The sequence below is a fragment of the Falco rusticolus genome, chromosome Z (assembly GCF_015220075.1).
Source record: "Falco rusticolus isolate bFalRus1 chromosome Z, bFalRus1.pri, whole genome shotgun sequence".
Classification (NCBI taxonomy): Eukaryota; Metazoa; Chordata; class Aves; order Falconiformes; family Falconidae; genus Falco; species Falco rusticolus.
In genome coordinates, this window is record NC_051210.1 from 64319140 (window position 1) to 64344892 (window position 25753).

Consider the following 25753-nt stretch of genomic DNA (forward strand, 5'->3'; position numbering starts at 1 on the left):
TCATAAAGCAGGTATAGATTCCTTTTCCATAAAATACCTCTGGTTTTGCAGAAACATGTCTTAGCTGTGGATTGCTCCTATACGTGTTCCATTACCTTGAGATATTTTGGAAGACAGATTGGGATGGAGTGTGGATCAGGCAGAAAGACAGCAAGGGACAGCGATAGGGAGGTTTTACAGTCTCATAAACTGTTTGTCTTGTTAGGGACTCTAAAGGAAGGGAGCTGAATTACCACTGGAAACTGATTTCCTTTTCCAGGCAGCCCCTAAATGTGAATCAGGCTTTGGCTTCTAAGTGCAAGCTGGAGGTCTTTCTTTCTGAATCTTCTACCCCATCTTTATTGCACCTCTTTATTTAGAAGCTCTAGATACGGCACATAGCTCATGACTATGATGTCTTTCATTTAAAAGTAATTTTTAATTTTAAAAAATTGAAATATGGCTAACCAACTGAATCTTCTTATTTTCTCTGTACAGGTAATACTATTTTAGGAGCCACCTTCATAATTTGGGATACTGTGAAAACTGAAATATCAGTCTCAGATCATATCAGGACTGCCAGATTTTGCTCTCACTGATATCATAACTGTTGCACTAGCAAAAAAAAAAACATTAATAATTATGCAATATAACCTGATTGCAAAATAATTCTTTTGAAGAGGATTATACTAAAAGGGATTTAATAGTATGTGATCAAGAACTATATGAAATAGCCATAGTGAAATCACATGAAAGTGTTACGTTGCCCAAAATATTTCTGTAAAGTCAAAGCATAGGCTGAATTTATGTGCCATGGGAAAAGTATCAAATGAATTTTGAGATGTTAAAGTTATTTGAACTCTGAACAGTGAAACTAAGGAAAGAGGAGCTACTCACACCCTTTTCTACTTACATGACAGGATACAAAATGATCTGGATTTTCCTCCTGTCTGAGGAAAAAAAAAATGAATTTGTAATCACATATCATAGGACTAACCCCAAGTGCTGTAAACCTATAAAATCAATATGCATACAAACAGAAAACTCAAGCCGATTACATGAAGATAAATCTATTTAAGGTGACTTCTTTTCTTTAGTGTTCATTTTGTATAAAATCTGTTTATTTTATATTCATTATAAGCACAGGGATGTCATCTGAATGGCATATTACTTTATTAAGGAATGTAGGTGGGGGTTTTTGCTCATTTTAGTGTGCAGGCTTGTCCGTCAGGTGTATTTTTATTGGGCAAGATACAGAATATTTGACTTATAGGCATTTAAATACGTGTGATATTTAATTTTAGTTTCATTATGGAATGTAATAACCACTGTCAGTGTAAGAACTTGACACTCATGCTGGATATGCTATTGCTCCTAAATGAAGATTTGTTACGACATGTAATTAAGCTGGCAAACAAAAACATACAGTCTTTCATTTTCTAGGTGAAAGTTTTAAGTTTCTCAAAGACAAATGTTGGTACAAAAGATCAAAAACACCACTGCTAAATACAGGTTTTATGATGTCATTGATAAATGAAGCGTACACCGAAAGAATTAGGAAACATAATTAAAAAAGAAATCCCCTTCCCTGAATTTGTAAGTGGAAGGAAGAGGGAATGGCTTCAAAAGAAAGCTACTGTGTACCATTAAGGATTGTAATTGCTACATCAAATTACAAAGGTAAGTACCTCATTAAGAATTCTTTTAAAAATTCATTTCTATACTATTTAAAACCCCCCACATGTATAGGAATGATATAGGAAGTTATGATTCTGGTAGTCTTTTGGTGAATCACTTAGACTTAATCTGGCTGCTAATGTAACATAAAATATAATAATAACAAATAACACAGGTCCTTTTTCAAGCATAAACACTCAAATTGTTGTAAATCCAGTTGTATTGTTTACTGGATGTTTTTTTTCTCACTAACATTCACTCTGCAGTGATTATAAGTGCCTTGGTATCTTACAGACAATCCAGTACAATTGGTTTACGGAACCAAAAAAGATTGATGGCAGCATGATTCTTCTACATGTACATAAATCAATAATTTAATAACTTGGTAAATCTTGTAAGGCCAGGGTTTTTCATGCTAAGCTCCCATTTTGCAGGTGAATGATGGTGGGCAATATAGTATGACAGATCAATTCATGTTAAAGGAGACCTCTGGAGGCCATCAGGTGCAATCCTCTGATCAAGGCAGGGTCAGGTAGCAGGTTGCTCAAGGTGCTGTGGAGCCAGGTTTTCATTGTCTTCAAGCACAGGAACTTCACAGACTCTCTCCTCTTCAGTATACTGTCAGAGTACATGTTTTTTTCCTCACATCAAGTTGGAATTTCCCTCATTCCATCTCGTATTTGTTGCCTCTCATCCTATCCTGTTGCATGTCTGAAAAAAGTCTGACTCCACCTTCTCTGCACCCTACCTTTCAGTAGCTACAGATAGCAATGATGTGTCCCCTTACCCTTCTCTTTTCAATGCTGAATAAAACCTGTTCCCTTAGCCTTTTTGCACATCTCATGTTTCCCAGTCTCCTATCTTGGCTTTTACCTGGATTTGCTTCCGTATGTTGTCTTTTTCTTACAGAGGAGCCCAAAACTTGATATCCATCAAAAGTCCACAAGTGCAGGTATCTAGTGCAGAGAGAGTTAAAAAGCAATCTGAAATTTGAATAAGAATTTAAAAATCTGTTTTCATACTTGATAATAATTATTACATTTGTATTTAGTCACGTAAATGTGCCATACAGGATCCTTTTCTACCTAATGTGTGGTAGATCCCACAGTGCCGCCTGGTCATTGGTGTCCTCAGATGAACATGCCTGTCCCTGTGGAATTTGTAAGGCCAGGGGCATTGCAACAGATGGAGGAAGGAAGCAATTCCCTAGCTCACTATGACAGCACTTCAAAGATGAAGATTTGTACAATTGCATTGACACTAATGGAACTGTTACTAAGCAATAACGTAAAAACTGCCATAGCAGTTGGACAAAGCTCATCCTGACAAGAGTCCTGTCTCTAAAAGTTGCTAATAGTGACTACACAGGGAAAGAGCACACAGAAAACCCAGGGTATATCTCCTACCAAAATGTCTTCCTAATACACAAAAAGGGGGAAATATACCATTAACTCCTTGTCGATCTGTTGAAATAAATTTTCTACAATAAAAGGTTTCTATATAGTTAGAGAGCGTTGGAACTCTACTGAAGACATTTCAGGCAATTTATCTGGCAATTTATCTTCTTAATTCTTCATCAGGAAATGCCAGTTTACCTAGAATAAAAACTGTTATGAAAACACAGATTTTCAACATATTTTTTTAAATCAGGCTGGACTTTTGGAGAAAACTAGAATCAGATAAATCCTCTCCAATTTATGCACAGAAGGTATTTTTAACTAAGGATGCAATTCATCTACCCTAACTTTCAATATCTAAAAGCTAAATATCAAAGCCAGGGCTACTTACCCTAGAAACTGCTTCTACAAGGAGGTTAATTTTATACTAAAATTGATATAGAGCATCAGTAACATGAGTAAGCTTGTCTCTACTTTTCTCCATTTATTACAGGAACAGCCTAAGATCGCTACATCAGACTCACAAGTTCAAACTTAGATTCCTAAAATCAAGCAAGAGGAATAACAATATGTGTCCCAAATTCTAGCCACTACTGCAAAGTCCATGTTTCTTTCCACCAAAAAGCCTTTGGAAGATCTCTCTTTCTAATGAAAAAAAAACAAAAAAAAAAAAACCAAAAAACAAACCATATTGGACATGGTTTTGTCTAGCACTGAAAAAAAAAAAATTGGAATCTCAGAGTGTGTAGGATGAAAAAGTTATTTTCATTAATCTGTTACACACTTTGGCTTTTTGGCCAGTAAATTTAGCAGAACTTCTTTTAAATTTAAAAAATACAAAAGTATTGAGAGACTCAGATCACCTGGTTCCTATACTAATAACACAATGTTATGAAAATAATGTTCCTTTCCTTCCACATTATTGTATGAGCTTACTGACTATAAATCAGTGCCAGTAAAACAAGATTTTATCATTTACTATTTTACTATATGAATATGATATAGTGCTAGTAAAATGTAATAGAAATTTTTGAGGATGATACATTTCTCCATTCTAATGTCAGGATAAAATCTCTGCAATGTGTTTTTTTGAACTGGAGCTCTTAAAAGGGATGGGAAGAATATTTTATTATACCTTTAACTGCTGCGTTGTCTGCAGGAGTAAAGTGATACTGCTAAAGCAGGTGTTCAGCACTGGCAGGTGAAGCATCAGTCTGATGGTGGATTGTTTCTTTTGCATGCAGCCACCATAGCTTGTTAGGAAGATATTTTAGCTAACCCTGAGTGCAGCAGCTGTTGTTGCCAAAGATAGCAGATATACTAAAGTAATGCCAAATGTCTACCTTGTGGCATATCATTCAATTTATTCAAACTACCGACAAAAATAAGTATGCATTTTTCTGTGATAATTTTAAATCCTCAGTTTCTCATTAACTATTTACTGTGGTTTAAAAACAAAAAACAGCGATGGAAACCGGGATCAAAGAAACTCAGGTTTGCCCAAGTTACATTCCCTGACAAGTGCTGTCCAGCAATAGGCTTAGAGACATGCAACAGGAGTAAGAATTACTCTGTGTACGTGCAGAGTAATTCCAGCAATAGAGGCCTTTGGATTCTAGCCTATGCTGGAATTTGGACCCACAGAGTGAGGTAGGTGAGGGGTTACTGACATTTAAGTACAAAATGTTTAAGTGGCTTTGCAGAAACCCAAAAGCGAACCAGGAACAGAGCCTTTGTTTTCTGGCACCCAAACCCATGCTTTAAGTGGAAAATGTTCCATCCAGTGACATCTTCAGTCTGAGCAGAAAACAGCCCAAAGATTTTCTAAGCCTGAACTGGGTGTCTTGTTTGCAAAATGTGTCCCTGGAGGGCGGCAGCCAGTTGTGACTCTTTTAATGAGTTCATTTGCCTCTCAGGAACAAACTGGCAAGTCGTTCTTGTGACTGAATTGGGTTTAGGCTAAGAAAGCAGTTCAAACTAACCACAAAGCTCCCAATGTGCACAACTGCTGTATCTGCATTTGCTCTTACTCATTTAACTTCCCATTTAACTTCCAGTACAGAAGAGGCCAATCTGTGTCAGGAGTTTTTGATGGCATCTGCAACCCAAGGCAAACAACTACTGTTCAGATCAAAGTTTTCCTCCAGTTTCAGGCTGAGTAGCCTTGATCGCTGACTGTGTGCACTGTCAAATTTAGTGCTCAGCATATCTGATCACTTGGTGTGATTATCTAATTCCAGAAATGCCGTTAACCTGTTAACCCATAGAAGGAATCTCTTACATTAGAGAAAAAAGGGTGATTATTAGTTTCAGGTTTTGGGATCTTTCGTATTATTTACTAACCCAAGCTAGTATTTTATTGGTACGCCAGAGAAATTATGATGTGGGGCCTTGCACATCATATTTATGTGTATAGATATGTTCTTCAGATTGCATCCATTTTGCCAATTGTAGCAATTTAAGATTTTCAGAAATTTTCATTTGAAATTTACTAATGAGATCAGGCTTTATTTAGGTAAAAATAAATCCATCTTTCATTGTTGTTCTTTTTATAACTTTATCAGTTTCTGGTTGAATACTAGATACACTTTAGGTAATCCAGAACATGCAAAATGCATGCAGCAGCAATTTTTTTTCAGTTTCAGTGCTCATGCTTACAAACATTGAGTAGTCACGGTATTCTTACTATGAATGTGGCCCATGGCATTCAAATAATTTGTGAACTGTGAGCAGGCATCTTCCAAATATTATAATAGGTTGTGAAAGTACTTTTAATGGTGAATTCTATTTTGTAAATTAGATAAAGCTTTTATTTTCTTTTTTCCCCATACTTCTAGTGGTGTCTTCAGCATCATGCCTTTTCTCCTACAATGCAAGCCACATATGTTATTTAAAAGATATTTCAACTGTTTATTTTGATCTGTTTTAGAAATACTAATGCTGGGAAGCAATATGGAAAGCCACAGCATCTTGAAATGATCCTGACTATAGCCAGGCTAATTCACACATCTACTACCTTAACCTTGTATGTTTTTCTGACTAACTTTCCAAAGGTTCCTTTGGGAAGCTGTGACCTCACAGCTAAAATTCATGTTTCCATTACTATCTCACATAAGCTAAGTTAAACCAGCTGGAAATTCATATGCTATCCTAAAGTAAAATTTTCTTTTTCCACTTAGTGAGCAGAAAGGCAATTAATCCTAAATGAACTGCAAGCAAGCCACTTCCACTTCATAGCACAAAACAGTCTGGAATTTAAAATAAATTAAGAAAGGGAAAATAGCAATGTGTCCCTTTTTTTTCATTTGATGCTAGTAAGTACACATTCAGAAATGTATTCTGATTGACTCATTTTCCTTGTACTTTTCCTCACTTACCATTTCGGTATCATTGTTTAGTGGCTAACCCACTACTTCTAATCATTTCAACATGAGTTATGGTAACAAAGTCCTTAAAAACTAAAGTTGCCATAAAATTTTGCATTAACAGTTATCCTGTTTCTCACAAAATATACGAACTGAGATGCGGAAAGGGGATGCAATGAGACTTAGTGAAAGAGATGCCCCATGCTACCAAACAACCCTGTACCAAAAATATGTAGGATCAGACTTGCCCAGGAAAGTCTCTGCTATCACTTACAAACCAGAAAAATACCAAGGTGAATATGTATATGTCCTCTGTGTGCCTGCACTGGGTTATAGTGAAGCTTAGAAAAACCACAGTAAACTACTTGAGACTTAAAAAAATTAAAAAAAAAATCTTCAAAGCTCAGAATAACTGTTTGTTGACTGTTGTTTGTTTGAACAGATTCAATATCCCCACAGTGATGCTAGAGACCTTTTTTCCCAAGAGGCAGATACCTACTGCCAGCTATTTGGGGAAAGAAAACTGAATGTTTCCAGAGTTTTCTACTGAACATTTTAAACATGTAGGGCACCACTAATGCAGAAGTGATTTGGCTTTTTCTTAAAACATTTGAGAAGATCAGAAAAAACTGTCATTTTTCTTTCCATGAGCCCCTGCAACTCACTACTCCAAAGTTGCATGATCAGTAGGAAAAGAAGAAAATCCTCCACTAGTTAAACTTTATAAAAAAAAAAAAAAGTTTTTGTTTCTGTAAAGGAAATCAGAAAAAAACCCTCTGTTGAGCTTTGTACAACTTGATGGATAGATTAGCTTCAAAGGGAAGATAAAAGATTAGTGATAGCAGACAGCAAACAGCTGCATCTGTACATTGCTGGGATTTTAGCTGTAACCCTAAGGCAGGGGTCCTCAAACTTTTTAACCAGGGGGCCGGCACGCGGATGAAGTGGCAGGCAGCCATCTGCGGCTGCTTGTTCCCCCCCTCAACCCCCGGCAGGGCAGGGAGTTCTGTAAACACCGGGGGCAGATTGAGGACCCTGGGGGGTCGTATCTGGCCCGCGGACCGTAGTTTGAGGACCTCTGCCCTAAAGTTTAAGTCCACCCAGGTTTGCTGCAGTTGTTCAAGGAATAAACTCAGTAACATCTTAGCAACTATATCTCTTTTAATGACAATAATAGAAGATATATAACTTATCTACCATTCTTACTCCATTTTTCATGTAACAATACAACAAGTATTCCTTCTTTTATGAATTGCATTCCTAAAACAGTGATATAGGTCCAAATGGATTTAAATAGGAATCCAACACATGACTTTTGTAGATTTATTTAGAAACTGCTGGTGGTCTGCACTTAATCTCTAGATACATCAGTAAAATACTTATGTGATTTATATAGGTTCTTTCTGGTCTACAAGAGGAGAGGTAATTGTACTACTTTGAATGGAAACATGGGCAAGTAGTTCTCCAGAGCAACATTGTCCAGTTCCAGCTCTGCAAGAAAGACAAGTGAAACATCCCTTCTTTTTTTTTTTTCTTTTCTTTTTTTTTTTTTATTTATTTTTGAGCTAAGGCAACAAATATAATTAGGTATAGAAACATCATGAAAAATTGCACCTATTGTCATTTCCCATTTATTTCAATTTCTATTCAATTTCTATTTAATTCTTTTCAGCTTGTTATCTTTCAGTCCTTCCCTTTATTCCTGCTCTGTTGTGCAATGCTCTCATCTTCTGTCTTTAAATTCTCCTTCCTCCCATTTGCATGTTTTCTTACATTTCTACACAAAGCAATCATATTTCCTCAGAGCCTCCTTTTCTGTTACCCCTTAGGGTACATAGGAAGGCTCCAAGCACATCACAGAAAGGATGGGCTTTCACATGAGCTCATGTGATCTCAAGCCTATAAATCTGGCAGCAGTCCTGAACTATTTTTTTTCTGGGGATCAAGCTGGCTTTTAGCATTATGGGCTTCAAGCCACTTCGAGGTCAGTTCTATCTATTGCACAGGGCTTGGTTATTTTTTTCAGCTGATACAGCCACTGGTGTGAGTAAAAGGAGGCAATCAGTTGTAAAGATTGACAACCTACTAAACCTACTATGAAGAAAACCACTGCCAAGAATAAAACTTTAAATGCATTATCTGCAGTAGACATCAAGATCATAGAAAAGCAATAATAACTCTTCAGGAGAAATTTGGACAAGTCATGGCAATGTCTACTTGTCCAGCACAGCTGCATTTGAAAACTCAGACAGAGGATTCATAGTTTCCTATACAATGAGGAACGCTTTGTATAGCTGCAAGTAGACTCAAATCTGCAAATATCAGAGGTGTCTGGGTGGGGGTTCCCTGACCATTCAGATTGCAGGAAAGTGGTCCAAGTGACATCAGATTTGGGAAGAGTAATAAGTAGCCCAAAGTGGCTGTACCAAAGTCCTTGGTAATTTTCAAAAGCGACACAACCCTGTGCAGAGGGCACATATGAGTCTTGTGTATCTCTAACACCCCTTGTAAATCTTGGGGTGGTTAACTGGTTCTTCTGCTTTCTGCACTGTTCTGGATTTTGTTCAGCATGAATATGGTTCAAAAAGATACCAAGAGAGTCTTTATAACAAGATCCCCAAGCCCTCCATGTATTGCTCTTCAAACAGCCTATCTTATCACAGCACTGATCTTTGACTGCCCCAGTTAGGAGAGCAATCTTTGAAATGCCACGTAAGCCAGGGCCAAAGGTAAATGTAAATGAGAGAGGTTGCTCTGCATGTTGAATATAATTTGCATTTGACAAGTTTGCTGTTATTTCCTGTTGTGTGTATTATATTTTATAATGAAGCTGCTGTGATATAGTGCCCTGTTTACACAGTGTGCTTCAGAGCATGGGCACCTGCCTTCAGCACTGTGATTTCAGTGCTGCCTTCAGCCTTACTGCGTGAGAAGGCAGCCTGATTCAGACTATCATGGCTCTCCTTGGACAGTGAATATATGATTTTGAATTTGGTTTAGAAGTTTTATTCGAATGTAATTGTTACTCCAGTTCTTCTTTTCCTTTTTATATATTTCTTTTCAGTTCAATGGAAAAATATTTAAACCTGTTAAGTTTTCTACTATTTTTTTAATTGACCTTGATTTCTCCAGTTACTATTCTCTCTGGCACTCTTTTACTAGCTGATTTTGTTGCTATGGACTTCGGATAAATTGAATTTTACCTGGTCATATGGTCTATTTCATGTTGTTGATAAAACATTTGATAAGCTTACAGAGACAAATTCAGGGAAAGATGTGGAAGCCTGCAGGTCAGGCAATATGGTATACAGCTTTTAGCTATCTGATACCCAGACTGGAACTCTAAAATCAAAGTTGGACAGGTTCCTGAATAAAACTGTGAGAAGAGGTAGGCAATTAAGAATTGCCTTGGCAATTCAAACTGAAAGAGGACATGGTAAATAGGAGATACTGAACACAGATGTGCTCCTGACCCCCCACCAGCCCTGTGGAGCTTAGGCACTTAGCTCAGATCTGTTCAGTGCATTTGCTTTTCTTCTCTGTGTGGTGAGGAGGCATACCAGTGAGGTTCCCTTTAGGGCCCTACAACAAAACCAGGTTATGTTGACCCCTGGGGTAACACTCCTCATCTTGTTACAGCATATGAGACTCCTGTCCACCTTTATAGTCAGACCTAAGCCTTCTGAAAAAAAGAATGCAAGGTTCATGGAGCCAAGGCAAGAGAGTTAGAGGAGCATCAGTCCGCAGCAGAGTCATTGGTGCACTCATTTAAAAGTTTGAGTCCTGGACTTTAGTCTTGGCTTCTCTTTCTGCTTATACATTTAATGTTAAAGTGAACCTTGGAAATGAAAAGGTACCATATCCCTTTTGGGCCCTGTTTCTGCAAATGGTGTGCTAGGTAAATCTCTCCCCCACTTCTATGTATGTCTGTCTGTATTGTAAAGAAGTCCTTCTCTGGATCAATGGAAGAGATGTATCTGAATCCCCTCAGGTCAAGGAACCTTTTCTTGGATGAGTGCATTAAGTGACTATTCTGTTATTTAAAGCTGTAGGTTCCTTTTCCTGGTATTCTGGTGCATTTTATAGAGAAAGCAGCTAGCACTATCTTTTACAAGGAGTTTGAAAGGCTAGAATTCATCTGGCTTAATATGGACAGTACATAACAAACTCTGAACTGTCTAAGATCTGTTTACGGTCAATGGAGAGAGCTGGTAATTTACAATGTTTTGTGGGCACTGAGGCAGATAATAAGGCCAATGAACTATATCCTGCAAGTGTTTTGTTGGCCACAAGTGGAGCTGAGGGTGAATATCTCAGCCGCAGACATCTAAATTATAGAGTTTATGGCTAGGTGAGATAAATCCCATCCAGAGGATCAAGCATGCCTACTGGATTACACTCCTGGAGAAGCAAAATTACAGGCCTTTCTAGATTGCCATAGACTGAGAGTGAAGAACCTAAAAAGCTCTAGGTGGTTGCTGAAGTCAGGAAAACAACCAGCAGTCAAATCTCATTTTTTGACTGAAACATCTGAAGTCTGGTTGTTCAAGTGTCTAAATCCATTTTGGATCTGGCCTTTGATTATAGTGATAAACCTGGCTATTGCTTAAAAAAAGATTTAAAGATGGGTTAGTCCTTTGTTTTTTCCACTGAAGAACTTTGCCCTGATCCTTACTCTCCCAATTCTTTTGTTGTTACTGTGTTATTGTTGCTGTAATTCAACCGTCCTCATACACCTTTCAGTTCATATAATTTTTTTTAACTTTGTTGTGTGGAAATTAAATGGAGAAAAAGGAAAGAAAAGCATCTGAACAAATAAATGCACTGCTATGCTTTGGAAATGGTTTTCCTGCACATTACAGATATTCAGAGTTATGATCCTCCAACAGGCAAAGAACACAGCTAGAGGTGTTTCTGTAACTAATAGGTCATTTTATATCTTCAATAAGATAATAAATAGCTTAATGGATAAAGGATGAATTCCATTCAAAATAAATTGTATAAAGATATTTTTACAAATATGAACAAAAGTTGATATGAAAGAACAGTATTACACTAAGATTAACACAATTTATTACGCTTGGAGGACCATACATGATTTCTCAGAAGCTTATTTTACTGTATTTTAAATTAAAAGCATAAAAAAGGTGAAATACCATCTATCTTAGGTAGCTGACCTCCAGCATGTGGAAACTGTTTCTCCTTTTAGGATAGTCTAATGCATGTCAATTTTTTTAAGGATTCTTTAAAACAAAACAAAACAAGCAAACAAAAATAAAACCAACAACCAAACAACCAAACAAAAACAACAAACAAACAACAAAAAACCCAAAACCTTGACATTATCCTTACGAAATTAATAAAGACTAACATTTCCAAGAAGCACAAGGGACTAGGGACTTCAATCTTTCAGAAACTGGACAAGCAGCTCTTAGATTCTTTTGATAATCCAACTCAAACAGCTAAATCAACACGCACTTACCAGTGGTTGTACTGTTTTTCACCTGTAGTCATCCACAGTAATTAAACGCAGGTTTATTTGCTGAAATTATGATTGCTGGCCTAACCATTTAAAAATTTAAAACTAAATATAAAGATGAGATAAAACTCAGTTTAAAAGGAATGAATTAGCTTCTCTGGTCTTCTCCCCAATGTTATTAATTAATCCTTGTGTTTGATCAGAATCAATGCAATGTATATATATATTTTTGGAAGAGAAAGACAAATATGAATCCAGTAGTTCAGTCTGTAACTAAGAGTAATCAGTCATTCTTCTGTTCACTGAAGTGTTCCTCACATCATGATACTATTTGAGGACTGGAGCTGCATGTTGGGAAAGAAAGAAAATAAAGATCAAATGAATTTTTTTCAATCTGTATAAATTCTCAGGAAACCACTATCTGCATGCAGCTGGATGTGAAAACACAGAAGTCTTCCCCAGTTTTGCTATCAAGTCAAACCCTGAGCTCAGGTCATTAAATATTGGTAACTTCTGGGAGTGCATTCTGGGCCCATGCTAAAGGCAAGCTGCTAACAGTCTCATGTGGGATTTGACTGCATGTGGCTCTGCGTGCTCCCTGATCTGTGTGCCTCCCGAGGTGTGTGCTGATACTCTGGTGTAGGGGATTATAAAGAAATAATTTCCCTCTCTTTCTCTGAACTCCAGCAGATTATATACACAGGGCTCAGTAGTCTGTTTGCACATGGTCCCCTGTGTACTTTGAAGTATTATTCCAGTGATAATAACAAAGGAAAACTGATATTGTGTTCCCATTTCAGAATGGTGGATTTTCACTAGTGCTGGTACAGAAAAAAATGCAGAATCCTTTTGAGTCAAAAGGAAACTAAATATAAGCCTTTACTTTTTATTATTTTTTTTTTTTGTAACGGGATGATTTGTTTTGTTATGGGTAGTTTGAAGAGAGTTTCTTTGGATAGGGTGTGGAAACTTGACAGTATTAAATATGCCAGATACTCACAGAAATTCACTAGAATATTTTTTTCTTTTGCTTTATCGTCTGATACCTAGCATCCATCTTTCAAGGTTAGTGAGTAGCCAAGTGAGGTTCATACACATACTCCACTGTTTGTAAGGAATGTTAACTTTCAACAAGAACATCTTATCCAAGTCCGGTTAAATTTCTTTTAGCCACAAAATAAATGCCAATGTATTATACAAGCTAAATAAGAAATGATGTGGCCAAGAAAACTTCCCATAAATACTTATTTTTAAGTTTTACATATCTGGTTTCTAGGAGTGTGACCTGGTCTAAAACCAGTAAAAAAAAATTTACAAAAAAAAATTTACATTTTACAGTAGTAAAGATAACAGACATGAGGTATCATTTAAATCTATCTTTTCCCCTTTTAACTAAAAACATCCTGCTATTGGAGATAAGTGACATCCATCAGAAGCAATTTATGGATAGAAGTGCGACTGTTCCCTGTAACTCTGAGTCAGAAGTGATAAAGGATTTACTGTAAAGTATTATACATATCTGTGATGATAATGCTCTTAGTTTCATTGCTTTGAGTGCAAACTTTATATCCTTTGAAGATACCTCTGATCTAAAAATAATTTGATTTACATGTGAAATACATTTTCATACTTCTGATACCAATATTGCTTTAGAACTTTATTTTCTAAAGAAGGGATAAGAAACTTTTCACCACACTTGCTAGTTGTTTCCTTTTTGCATTTTGTTGAATTGGGAGCATGTAGACTGTCTCCGGAACTGCTTGTGCAGCTCAGTGAAAAAACGGCTGCAACAGCTGAGTCTGAGCCACTTTTATGTTCCCATAATCTGTTCCCCATAGGCTATTATAGTATTGAGAACTTTGACATGCATCAGTGTTCTTAGTAATTTCAGCTGTCTGCCCAAAGCCCTGAGATATTCTCCCCGTCCTTCCACCTCCAGAAGATCTTCTAGATGCTTCATATTACATGGTCAAGTTTACTCTGCATGGGGGCCTCTATAAGACCTGTAGAGATTCTGCCATGGCTAAGCGATCCACATTGCTAGATGATTCCCATATACAAGAAATCCTAGAATGATGGCTATACAATCAGGTTCTCTGTCTTTGGTGAGAGTAACTAGACTTCAGATAAGCCACAGAGCAAATTTCAAATCCAAAAGTGCCCTGCACCCCAGATGGGACATGTGGGCTTCTCTTCCATTGTCATAGTCACCTAATGTCCTTCTGCAGACTTGCTGCTTACAGGGCAGAATAACATCAAGCAGATATTCAGGTATTTGTTCATTGCCTCTAGTGGAGTGTAGCAGCTGCCAACAAGAGCGTCTGAGGCTGTGCCATCCACCACTGAATACAAGGGGATGAAACAGATGATTATGTGATTAGTTTGTATCACAAACATTAGTGTGTCATGCTTATAAATTAATTCAATATCAACAAGATTGAAATTATTAGAAGATAGCACCGCCATGCTACCTGGGCCTGTACTTCCCTGTGCAGTGCAGGCCAGCCCTGCCGTGTGCACCAGGGCAGCTTGCCTCTGCCTTTGCCCTTTCCCTGAGGTGTGATAAGAGAAGGTAGGGCACAGCTTGCCAACCTCAGCAGTGATGGGCAAAAGGGTGAAGGCTCACTCTTCTCCTTGCAAGGGAACTGCAACGTGCCTCCCTCATGCCAGGACAGAGGCGGTGCTATGATTATGGTCCTGTGGTCTTCAGGTACCTAATTAAAAAGCGGCCAAGAGTTGGACAGATGAATCTCTCTGATGTAAACTAAGCTGTGCACTACAGTTTTCCCTCCATATCTGGACTCACAGAGGATGCAGGCTCTGTACAGCCCCGACGTGCAGAACCGGGGCTTTTCAGCTCATATTGTAGCAATACTGTTTTGAAGTCCCAGTGTCTTCAAAAAAGTTTTTGTAAGATGTGTACAATGTTTGTGTTTACATTCATAAACATGACAAAGTGTATTAAAATACAACTATTTTAAGAATATATTTCTGAACATATCACTGTCAAGGTCAGGAGTTAAAACCAAATATAAATTTGAATCCTACACTGTCTGAGTGATTCCTTTCATTTATCTTAATGAACTGTGTAAGTATCAGAAACTTTTCTATCAGTTTAGCTAAAACCCAGAAAAGGTCACAAGTAATTTTAGGTCACAGTTGTATCTAAGTGAGAAAAATTTTTTATATGAGGCTTTTCTACACCCTCCTTGACAGATGAATTCCTGTAACTCTGACCAGCAACAGCTATTCCCTGCTGCATAAGTGCTGGGGTGCAGCCCAGCCTTTCTTAGGACACAGCAGGGAGTTCAGACTTGAAGCAAAGTATGTAGTAAATTATCAGGCAGTTTCCATTTTTATTGCACAGCTACTATAGCTTGAGAGGCTCAGAAACTAGCAGGATACTAGCTTGGCTCAAGTAAACTACAAGGAAAGATCCAAATTTTGCCCAATGAATTTACTTACAGTATAAAAGGGCAAAATTTATCTCAGTTTTTGCCTCTGTGCTAGTAAATGAAATATAATCATGCTGTAGGCCTGACAGACATGTAATCCTCTATACTGTGACCATAGTCCCTGGTATGCTTTTGATTTGGGTCAGCTAACATATTTGCAGGCAAAGCTCAATCTGGTATTCAGGATGGACCAGGACCCATTCCCAATATGTCTGGATGATCTTCCAAAGAAAGAGGAAATTTGGGGAGGTTAACTGCATAAATGTGATATTTTGCTGTTGCAGCTGAGACTCAAGGAACAAAAATGGTCTCTGGATTTCTTTTGTTTTAGAAGTAATTTGTCTAGCAGTTTTACTCCCCGGCAGGAGAAAGAGAGGAACAGGGGCTCCCTTTGTGTCTTGAATGGCAGTGTCTTCAGAGGGAAATCCTCCAGACTTCACCCTGACTCCATAACAGCCAAGTTTTTCCTAGGCAAGTGGAGGGTTTCCAGCTCTGAATGAAAAGTCATCACCCCTGAGTCATGGTGCATGTTCTGGTGCTCGATGGGCAATGGGCAAGGGTGCCATCTGTTTGTAGCCAGGTGTGACAAATCCCAGCCTAGGAGCAGGGACCTCTGTAAGCCAGCCAACTCTGACCCATGTCTCCAGCCTGAGTGACAGAAGAGTTCCTGTTCCTGCAGTCTGCACGGAACTGAAGATGTTTTGGAAGCATTTGCCAATGCTGTTGTGAGACAGGGACCATTGGCCTCAAACCCAGCACTCAGCTGTAGGAATACATGATGTTTTCTTTTCTCCCTTCTGTATTGATAGCTGACATTTTTTTTGAGCATGTAATGATCTCATTTGTATTTCGTGCTTATTGGATTTCTTCCATATGTTGGTCACAAACTGAAATTAACAAACTGGTGCATTCCAAATAGGATATGAAAACATATCTACCCCAAGATAAATATCTCAGGAACAGCAGCATTACAACACTGGGTGCAGCAGCAATCCCACTTTTACCTGTCATGCTGTTACACTCAAAATCTTGTTTATGGCCAAAGAGGAAGCACACCCTACCTGTGTGCATATAGTCATGAATTTATTATTAGTATAACTGAAATCTTAAGAATCTAATCATTACTAGTTCATGTCCAATTCTTACAGAAAAAGAAAGCATAGTAATGAAGTTAGAATATTTCTATATAGAAAAGGTCTCAATAATATAGTTGAAATTGTTATGGACACACTTAGTTTCTGGCCCTTCTCCTGATGGTATGTTCATCCTTCCACTGCCCTTCTGATCCTAAGGTAGGTAGGTTCATCCTGGTTGTGGTGGTGCTCATGTTACAGTGAGATATCAGCATCTGGAGTCTTTTGCCAAGTGGGTTAGGATGTTCATGTTGCTGGTTTCTTCTTACGTGAGGATCTGACTGGGGTCACTTTTCTGTGTTTGCTAACATTGTTTTACATCTTGTCATCCTTCATTGGTCTGTAGCTCTGTATTACATATATACTGTACATTATATATTGTGGCTTTTATGTATGTTAGATATTATTTCATTGTTTTCTTTTTTACTCTTAAAACTAGTATTTCCAACTCCAAGTCTGTGTTTCTTTAACTGACTGTGGGGTAATTGTTTGTAGCTGAGGGGTCTCCAATGTCAAGCTTGTGCCCCATTTCTTCTCCTGTGCCAGTAATGCTCTATGCTGCATGCTCTCTGCTTCTCAAGGCCTCTGCTGTTGTACTGGATTTGTATTTCTTTACACTACATCATTTTGTTAGTTATAAACATCTGATTCTCTACAGAATAATTGTTACTGCTAGCTATATAAAACTATGGTTGTACCACACAAAGATAACAAGAGGAAAACAAATTAGCTGTAGACACCTGGTCAATTAAAGAAATTACTGTCACAGCTAAAGGAAGTAAAACAAAGCTGCAGGCAGGTCAAGAAAAGTTCTGACTGAGCAAGCCTGACAAGCCTTACTCCTGAGGCTTTACAAATTCAGTATGAAGTTTATGGCCTGTTGCTCGTAGTGGCAAGTCTGTATTACAGGGGTACATGACTATGATTCTGTGTTTGCATTGTTTGCAAGGGTGCTGATAGTCTGTATTTCAAAGTACTTAAGGTGTGCTAATCTTTGCTCTGGCATATTCTGATGCCTATATACATCTGTAAAAATCAGAAATGTTATCTGAAATACATTGGCGACTGAAGCGTGATGACCTGCAGAATGTGCAGGTGTGGAAGCACTTTTTGCTACCATGCCAATGGAGTGACACATTATATCACATTATATAGGTGATATCACATTATAACTACTTTTTTGGGAGGAAAGGGTAGAATTGGCATCACTTGAACAATTCAAATGTTTCCTAATGTTTTGTGCTACAGTTGCTGTTACTGATTTTATGCTCAAATAAATGCTAGGAAAACATAAAAAAATATTAATCTGTTCAAAAAAATACGTCAATCTTGGAAGTCATGGCAAAAAGTGGTGTCTGGATATTGCTTTCTCTTTGATTTCTGTCTATTCATCTCTTTATAACTATGGATATCAATTGGAAGCTAGATAAGGGTCTAACACCCATGATACCTGACAGATTGTACATGTTACAAGACATGGATAAAAGCAGACAGTACTTCTCAGCCTCAGGCATTCTGGGACATTTTAGAAGGGAGAATACAGTAAAATTGTATTGTAATGCAACAGGAAACATTTTTTGATTGTTGAGATTGAGAAAGGATTTCTGTTCTTAGAGTTCAATCCTTCCTCGCCTGGAGGATGTATGAAGAGCAAGACTGTTCCTATGTGCAGCAGACAGGAAGGTCAGGAAAACAATTTTTAGTTGCTTGTGATTTTTGCAAGAGACAAAACAATTGGATTCACCTGAGTCAGTCTTGGTTTTAGTAAGAGTTGAATTCCCTATGTTTACCTGTCCATACTCTAGATATAAAGTGAAATCCCTCCATGTGGGTGTCCTCATCCTCCAGGACTCTTCCACTGATTGTAGTCCAGTTGGTCAGGACAAGAAGACCAGTGGTGGTACCCAAATAATTTGGGTCCAAGAGAGAATGGTTGTGAATCCCCTTACACAGCTAAAGCATTCATCCTGACAGAAAGGTATAAAAAGCCTAGAGAGGCTCCTGTCTCTCCTGCTTCATTGTCTGACCAAAGAAACAGCTGCAATGAATGGCTGACTAACACAGAAGGTGAAGGCACCCCTGGAGACTGAAAACCTAATAACACCTGGGACAAATGTCCAGAGTATGATCTCATCTTTGGCTGTTGGGCATGCAATCTGATTGCAAAATACAGTGCAATTTGAAGCCTCTGTTGAAGAGACAATTGGGACTGGAATAACAAAGGTGTGGTAGAATAGGAATTAGCTGCATTGTTTGAGTAATGTTGAGTAATTTTCACAGTACCTTCCTAAGCTGTGCCTCACTCAGCCGAGTTCTTGGTACAGCATTTCTCCCACGATCTGCAGCTTCGTTAACTAAGAAAAAGTTATGAATGTAAATAAGAGAGTGTGGCACCAGAACCATAACTGTTTGGTTGCATTAGTATGACCTCAAAATTAAAAAGGCATTCAAGAATGTTTCTAAACTGTGCTTGCGTGGGTTTTTTTGGGTTTTGGGTGTTGTTTTTTTTTTTAATCTTTAAGTTACTCTTTGCAAAAATAGCTGCCTGAGAACAATTAGGTGGAAAATACAAAACATATCTCTTAGATGAATTCATTGTTCTACTTGTAAACATCCGTTGGGTTATCACATCCTGGAAAAGCCACTCAGTTTCACTACATATGAAGGTTAAGGTTTGCTAGTTCCCATGCACTGGCAGTCTGTAGTTTCTTTGCTTGCACATACAAGAAACACACCTTCCTCTGTATTCAAGTATGTAAATAATAAACATACAGCAAAACCCAGGAAATTATTTTTCTTATGTTATTATTTAGAGCCACTAACCTTGAATTTTCTGCAACACAATCAGAAATGAAAACAATTAGTAAGCAGATGACCATAATTTGTATCTGAATATGCAGGTGTTCCAAAACTACTGAATTAAGTCTTGCTCCTCTCAGAACAATGTTCCTTTAAAATATTTGCAGAAAAACAGCTTTAAGGGAAGAAAAAACATTTATATCATGTAGGTTTGTCCTCTCCTTTTCTGTTGTCTTCTTCTCCACTCCTCAACATGTCTCTTTCTCCAAATCAGAGCAGTAAACTCTCATTTAGAAAAATGCACACCTCTAAGACTTCTATTTCCTACTTCTGTCCCATTATTCTAAAGAGGCTGACTCTGCTGAAAAGGTAATAACACTCTCTACTCCCACCACAGGTGTTGGTTTATTTAGATCCTTCAAATTAAATGCTCTGACACAACACATTTAAGCATTAATTCAACCCACCTAGACAATTAGACAGTTTTACAATTTTCAGAGTCAAGAGAACCATGAGGGCCTGTCATATGACAAAAGAGAGAGAAAGGAAAGCTTCTGTAAAAAAAATGTAATCCTATAGATACATGTATCTATCTATATTATTTTTTATGTATCTATAATCTTTTATTTTATATAATGCTACAAAAGGCTGCTTTTAGAAAAGGAAAGCAATTGTGACATGCAAATTCACAAACTAACAAAGGCTGTACATTCAGATTGAGAGACTTACCTTGTCTCAAATTCTATCCTGATGTTTGCAGACTGATTCTTAGATTGATTTTCCTGGCTTTGGTCAGTTGTATTGCATCAGAAGTCATTTTGTTTCCTTTGTTGACAAATCCTCACAGAGAATTAGGTGAAATATATAACAGGCATATATAGCTCAGTGAAATATTTATTATTATCTGCATGTTTATTTGACTGATAGATGCAGTGGCTTGTGTTCAGTGCAGAACCAAATTTTACCCAGAGCATTTTCACACACGCTGAATCATGCACTTCCGGTACTTTAATTAATTTTACTTCCGTAGAGCAGAATAAATTTAATTTCGTAAGTAGAAATGCTTGAAATACTATTAAATGATTCTTTTCTATTTTCTTAACAAGTTGATGCAAATGTAGAGAGAATCTGCACAGAATTAAGATATAAATCTCTAAAAGCTGAAGAATGATCAGACTACCTAAAATGTCTCACTTAAGCAATCATTTGATGCTTGAACCTAGAAAAAACTTACTGTTCTTTTTGTAGGGCCTGTTCTTAAATAATTCCTCATTAGCTAGTAAACTTCAAGCTCTCTTTTGAGCTACAACAACCAAGAAACACTCCTCCATCCTTTACATCCTTTACATCCCTCCCATCTCTAACACACTTGTACAACATCTTCAGACAACTTCAGATGATATTTTAATTGTAATTTCCAACTAAGTGAAAGCATTCTTAAAAAGGAAGTTCAAAGGGAATTCCATGCACATTTGTTTGACAGTTTCATGGATCATCAGAGTTGCTGATCAACAGGGAAAAAAGCCTACATTTTTCATAAACAGCATCTCCATTGTAATGAGTGTTATACCTACTGTTGCATATATAGAAAAAAGCTGTTGAACGATGAAGATCAAAAATTATAATGCTGAGTCTGCGGCATACATAACGCATTTACTGCATCCCAGTACTCAGGCAGTGGAGGTGTCTTTTAAAGACTCACAGCTTTGCAGCCTCCAGTCCCTGGTAGATGTCAAATTTACCTTGATGTCCCATTTGGACACCTTTATAGAACTTTCCAATTTCTACAAAAAATATTAACTTTAAACTTTGTCCTGTAATCCAGCAGTGTGTTTATAGCCTCAGTCTCACTGCAGTGTTTCCTGACGGGCTTGTCCACTGTGTGCTTTTAACATTTGTTCATAATTTCTTAACCTTTTATACTCTGTTGTGGAATAGACCATTTATAGCAATTTTAGACTGATTTCAAAGTTACAATTACTTTAACTAATATTTAAAAAGCCTGTGCCAGTTTAAGATCAATCAGTGCCTTGGAAAAAAAAGACTTCCTTTCCTCTTAATTAAAGACTAGAATGTGTTGGCACTCTGGTGTAGAAGCTGAGGGCTTTATCTAACAAATCACTGTCCCGGTACACATTTCAGCATTTTCAAAATGTCTTAAGGTTTTGTTCACAGACTGCAGACAGAGCACACATTCATGCAGATACCAAGTGAGAGCTATTTCACTAAGACATACTTTAGTTTTGGTTCCAGGCTCCATTAAAATCTTACATATACCATTAGTAAGAAGGAAAAGAAGATTGTGAGGATTGTAGTGCAAGTCTTACTATTGAAAACCCATTTTTTGTATTTTAATTATTATTATTACACAAAAGTAGAAGTACTCTGGTATTTGATACAGAGGTGTGGCTCCAGAAGTTAGCAATGAAGTTTCTGCAGAGGTATGGATAAAGACAGGGACATCATTAAGGATATTTTGAAACATCACCCCACTCCTTTGAAAATACCTTTGGGATTATTTCAGTAGCACTTTGCTGATGTTGCAACAGTGAAAAATAGTTAGGTCAGAGACATTAACATTCCTTTGGCTACCCTGTTTCTATTGCATGACTAGGCAGACGAGCCCATTAAAGTAATCCAGGGCTGGTGTTTTCCCTAATTTTGCAGATCATGTGGCACATCCTTATAAATCTGTGAATAAAGCACAGCTCAACAAAGCTACTTTTTTTTTTTTTTTTTTTTTTTTTTTTGGTAGCAACTTCATTACCACATATAACAATATAACATAAAACTCCAGTTCTGAAAAGTGACTTAAGTTTGCTCAACTTTGAGCACCTGTGTGGTGCCACTGGATTCAACAGGGATTGTTTGTGTGCTGAAAGTAAGGCTTTAGGAGTTTGCTGAACTGAAACCTCACTTGGCATTTTAATGTGCTGGATTGAACCTCAATATGGTTTGTTTCAGCCAGATTAGAACCTGACATCTAGCAGCAGGTCAGGAGAAAAGTGAGGTTGAAATCAAACTTGCTTTTATGACACCAATCCTAACCATTAAAGTTTTGGAAAAGTAAAGTCATCTTCAGTCTTAACTGCCTGTATTAAATCCAGTTTCACTGGATGTCAGTAACTGCTGCTTGCCTGGAACAATAATTATAGACAGCTGTGATTATGCTTTAAGTGCTTCAATGCATATTACTGCATCATCCCTTTCCAGTCTTCCCTCACCGTAAGAAAATTTTACTTAAGCTTATGAAGTATCTGCTATTGCTAGGTCTGGCTGCACACTGGCAGATAGAAACTGTACCCATAAGTCATTCATGTCTTAGAATGGATGTTCTGATACCTCCTTCCTGCTCATATAAATGCAGTAGGTCAGTTCAGTAGATGTACTTTCTTGTTACTACATGCTTGGGTTATTTCTTGATTTTTCAGAGTTACTTGAGAACCAACAAGATTACACTTTCAAATGGTCTCTTTTCAAGAGTGTTGTCCAGTGCTTAGATCAGTACAGCCTCTTTCCTTTGATTTAATTTCTCTTAATACAGACTATATAATAACACCACATAAATGTGTTTTGAATCTTCATTGACTTATGAAAGCAATTGAATAGTCTGGGTGATTATGCTGTGTAAATACCACCATCCATAATAATGACAGATTATTGCACTGTGTCAGAGTCCTGGCTCACCTGAGGCCTACTGACCTGCTTTGACCAGAATTAGAGAACGTGATGTGTTTCAGTCAATGTTCAATGCTGTGCTAAGAATTAGTTGATATGCTTTTTCCTTTGTTGCCCCTTCACCAGCAGCTCTGCTGCTACACTTAAATTCATCGCACAGGGAGCTTCCCCCAAACCTTTCACAAATTTGCCACACCAGAAGCTGTTTTCTTCCATCCTAGTCTATCTGCAGTCTATCTGTGAATGAGTACAGCATTAGGTACCTGTTTTCTGGGCACAGCAATCTGTTTTCAGAAAACGTACTTTGGCCCAGGTGAAGAAAGACTGGCCCAAATGCCATTGTGAAGCTGTCCTTATCCTATTTCCACCTCTGTCTTCTCAGCCGCACTCACACAACACACTGACATCAGCAGCATCCTCCAGCAAAGCATCACAGCCCCCAGTGTGCTGCTGGTCCTGGCAGCTGGCAAATTTCCAGACCTTAAAGCTGGAATATTTTGCTTATTAACCTCTCGTATTTTTTCCTAAACTTCAGTTGTGATCTTATTTAAACAGTCTTCCGAGCTGCTAAAGTCAGGGGTTAATATGCTATAGCATTAGGGGTGGGAACTGAAGTAATTTTCGGATATGACAACACTGGTTTCTTTTTCAGGCTTTTCTAGAGAAAGCAGCTGCAAGTTTCAAGTCTGAGACAAAAAGGTGAAGTGGGTAAATCAGAATCTAGTAGCTGCTGGGAGCTCAGATGTAGCATGCAACTAAATGACATTTTTCTGTGTGCCTGCTAGGCAATACCTTTCTAATGCATCATCCAGATGACACAAGGTTTCCAAATCCATTTTTAGGCAACAGTATAAAGAATCCTAGTTCAGCTTGGTGAAAACCAGAAAAAATAACAAGGGCAAACTGGGCATGGAAACACAGCCTTTCAGTTACAGAGATATTCAACCTTTGCTACAAATCAAAGAAACTGATAATGAACTTCAATAAAGCCTTACTGAATAATAAAACATTATGTATAAAAAAATTATACACGTTTCCCTTTCTCAGCTGCATTGCTCTTAAGGGAATTTCTGGCTTTTCTGTGCCACGCCAGTGAATGGATAGTATGTTAAGCATGGAAATTTTGGACACATTTCTTGTCCTCTTCATACAAGGGGTAATTTTTTTAGCAAGTTACTTATTAGGCTGAATAGCAAGCAGAGGCTTCAAATGTATGTACAAGAAGCAGGAAGTCAGCACCGTGCACGTAAATTTTGTGTGCTTGTTTGTAGTCTGACTCATACCTCTTTCTGTCAACCTGTGTCTCTGAGGTCCAGCTGCAGAGTACGGCACTGAGAAACAGAGAACAAACATGAGCCAAATAGTACTTAGAGGGTATCCTGAGAGAACTGCAAGACACATGTCAGTAGTCAGAGTGCTGCTCACACAGGATACAAAGAAATGTCTGCTGGGTCTTTTTCCAGTGTTTTGGGATAGTGGTTAGGCTGGATCGTGGAGTCACTCAACTCCTGCTTAGCCAGTATGAATAACAGATGCCTTCTGCTGCCTGGAGCTCTCATGGATTCAGATTGTTTATAATCCCAGTTTAGTTTCGTAGTTGTCTCCCCTTGGTAAACTCATTTTTGCATGGCTATGCTAGTCTGACAGTGACTGCCTTTAATATCTTTACAAACAGGCAACTCATGGCTCACAACCTGTAAACAAAGGGGCTGAAAATAACAAAATGCTTTAAAAAAATGTAGGGAAGAGTTTCTCCAAAGCAACAAAACAATACACAGTGACTAACTCTCACTTGAAATAACTGACAGCTGGGGATATAACCTTGATTTGTGCCCTTGAAAGTCTTTCTTCACCTGCACTAAAATATGGTAAAAATTGCTTTACACATAACCATCTTGCCATAACCTGTAACTGAAAACTGTAACGTTAATACACATACCATACAACAGGACTGAATTATGGAAATATCAGAATTTCAGACCTATAGGGACAACATTGCTTTTCATTTCCTGGAACAGCCTTTCAAGAATTTTTTAAATATTTTCACATGGCTTTTTCTTTCTTCTTTCATTCTCTTTTGCAAAATTCCTTGCTTTCTTTGATAAAAGGCTTGTAAGAAATCAGTGTTTTTTTCTTTAAAAAAACCCTGTAATTTCATAGATCATCAAGTACATTATGAGAAAACATCATATTTGGCCCAAAATAGCTTGATTCTCACAGTTATAAAATTTAAAGGTTTGCACCATCTCATTGTTTCTGATACCTCACATATATGCCCTCCCTTTCTTTTACTGTATAGATAGATTGTAGGTGCTCTGGGGCAACAACTTTTTTTTTTTTTTTTTTAATTGGTTTTTACAGAACTTAGCACAGTGTGCTGTGATTATGGCTCTTGGGAGAACAAAAATTTTTAAAATTGTGATTTCTTTTAAACTACTTAATTCAAAATCAGCATTCAGAATTACAAACTCAAGGGAGAAGACTGATAGAGTATGTCTAAAATATTAATGCAAATACTTGGAGTGTGGTTGTAAAACAGGCGCTTGTACATGTGTCATGACATAAGCATCTCTAGGTGTGCATGATGATGTTTGATTTGTGTAGCCAGCTGGGAAGATGTGGGAGTGCAGTTTTTATAGGATCCCAATCAAAAGTTTCAGCTTATGCTTTTTACATTGGTAGGTTGATGTGTCTGTCCCAGTAAAAAATGGCCCTACCTCATCTTGTTTTATAACAGTAAGTGCAAATCAATAATTAAAAAAAAAAAATCAACACACTCTTGAACAGTGTG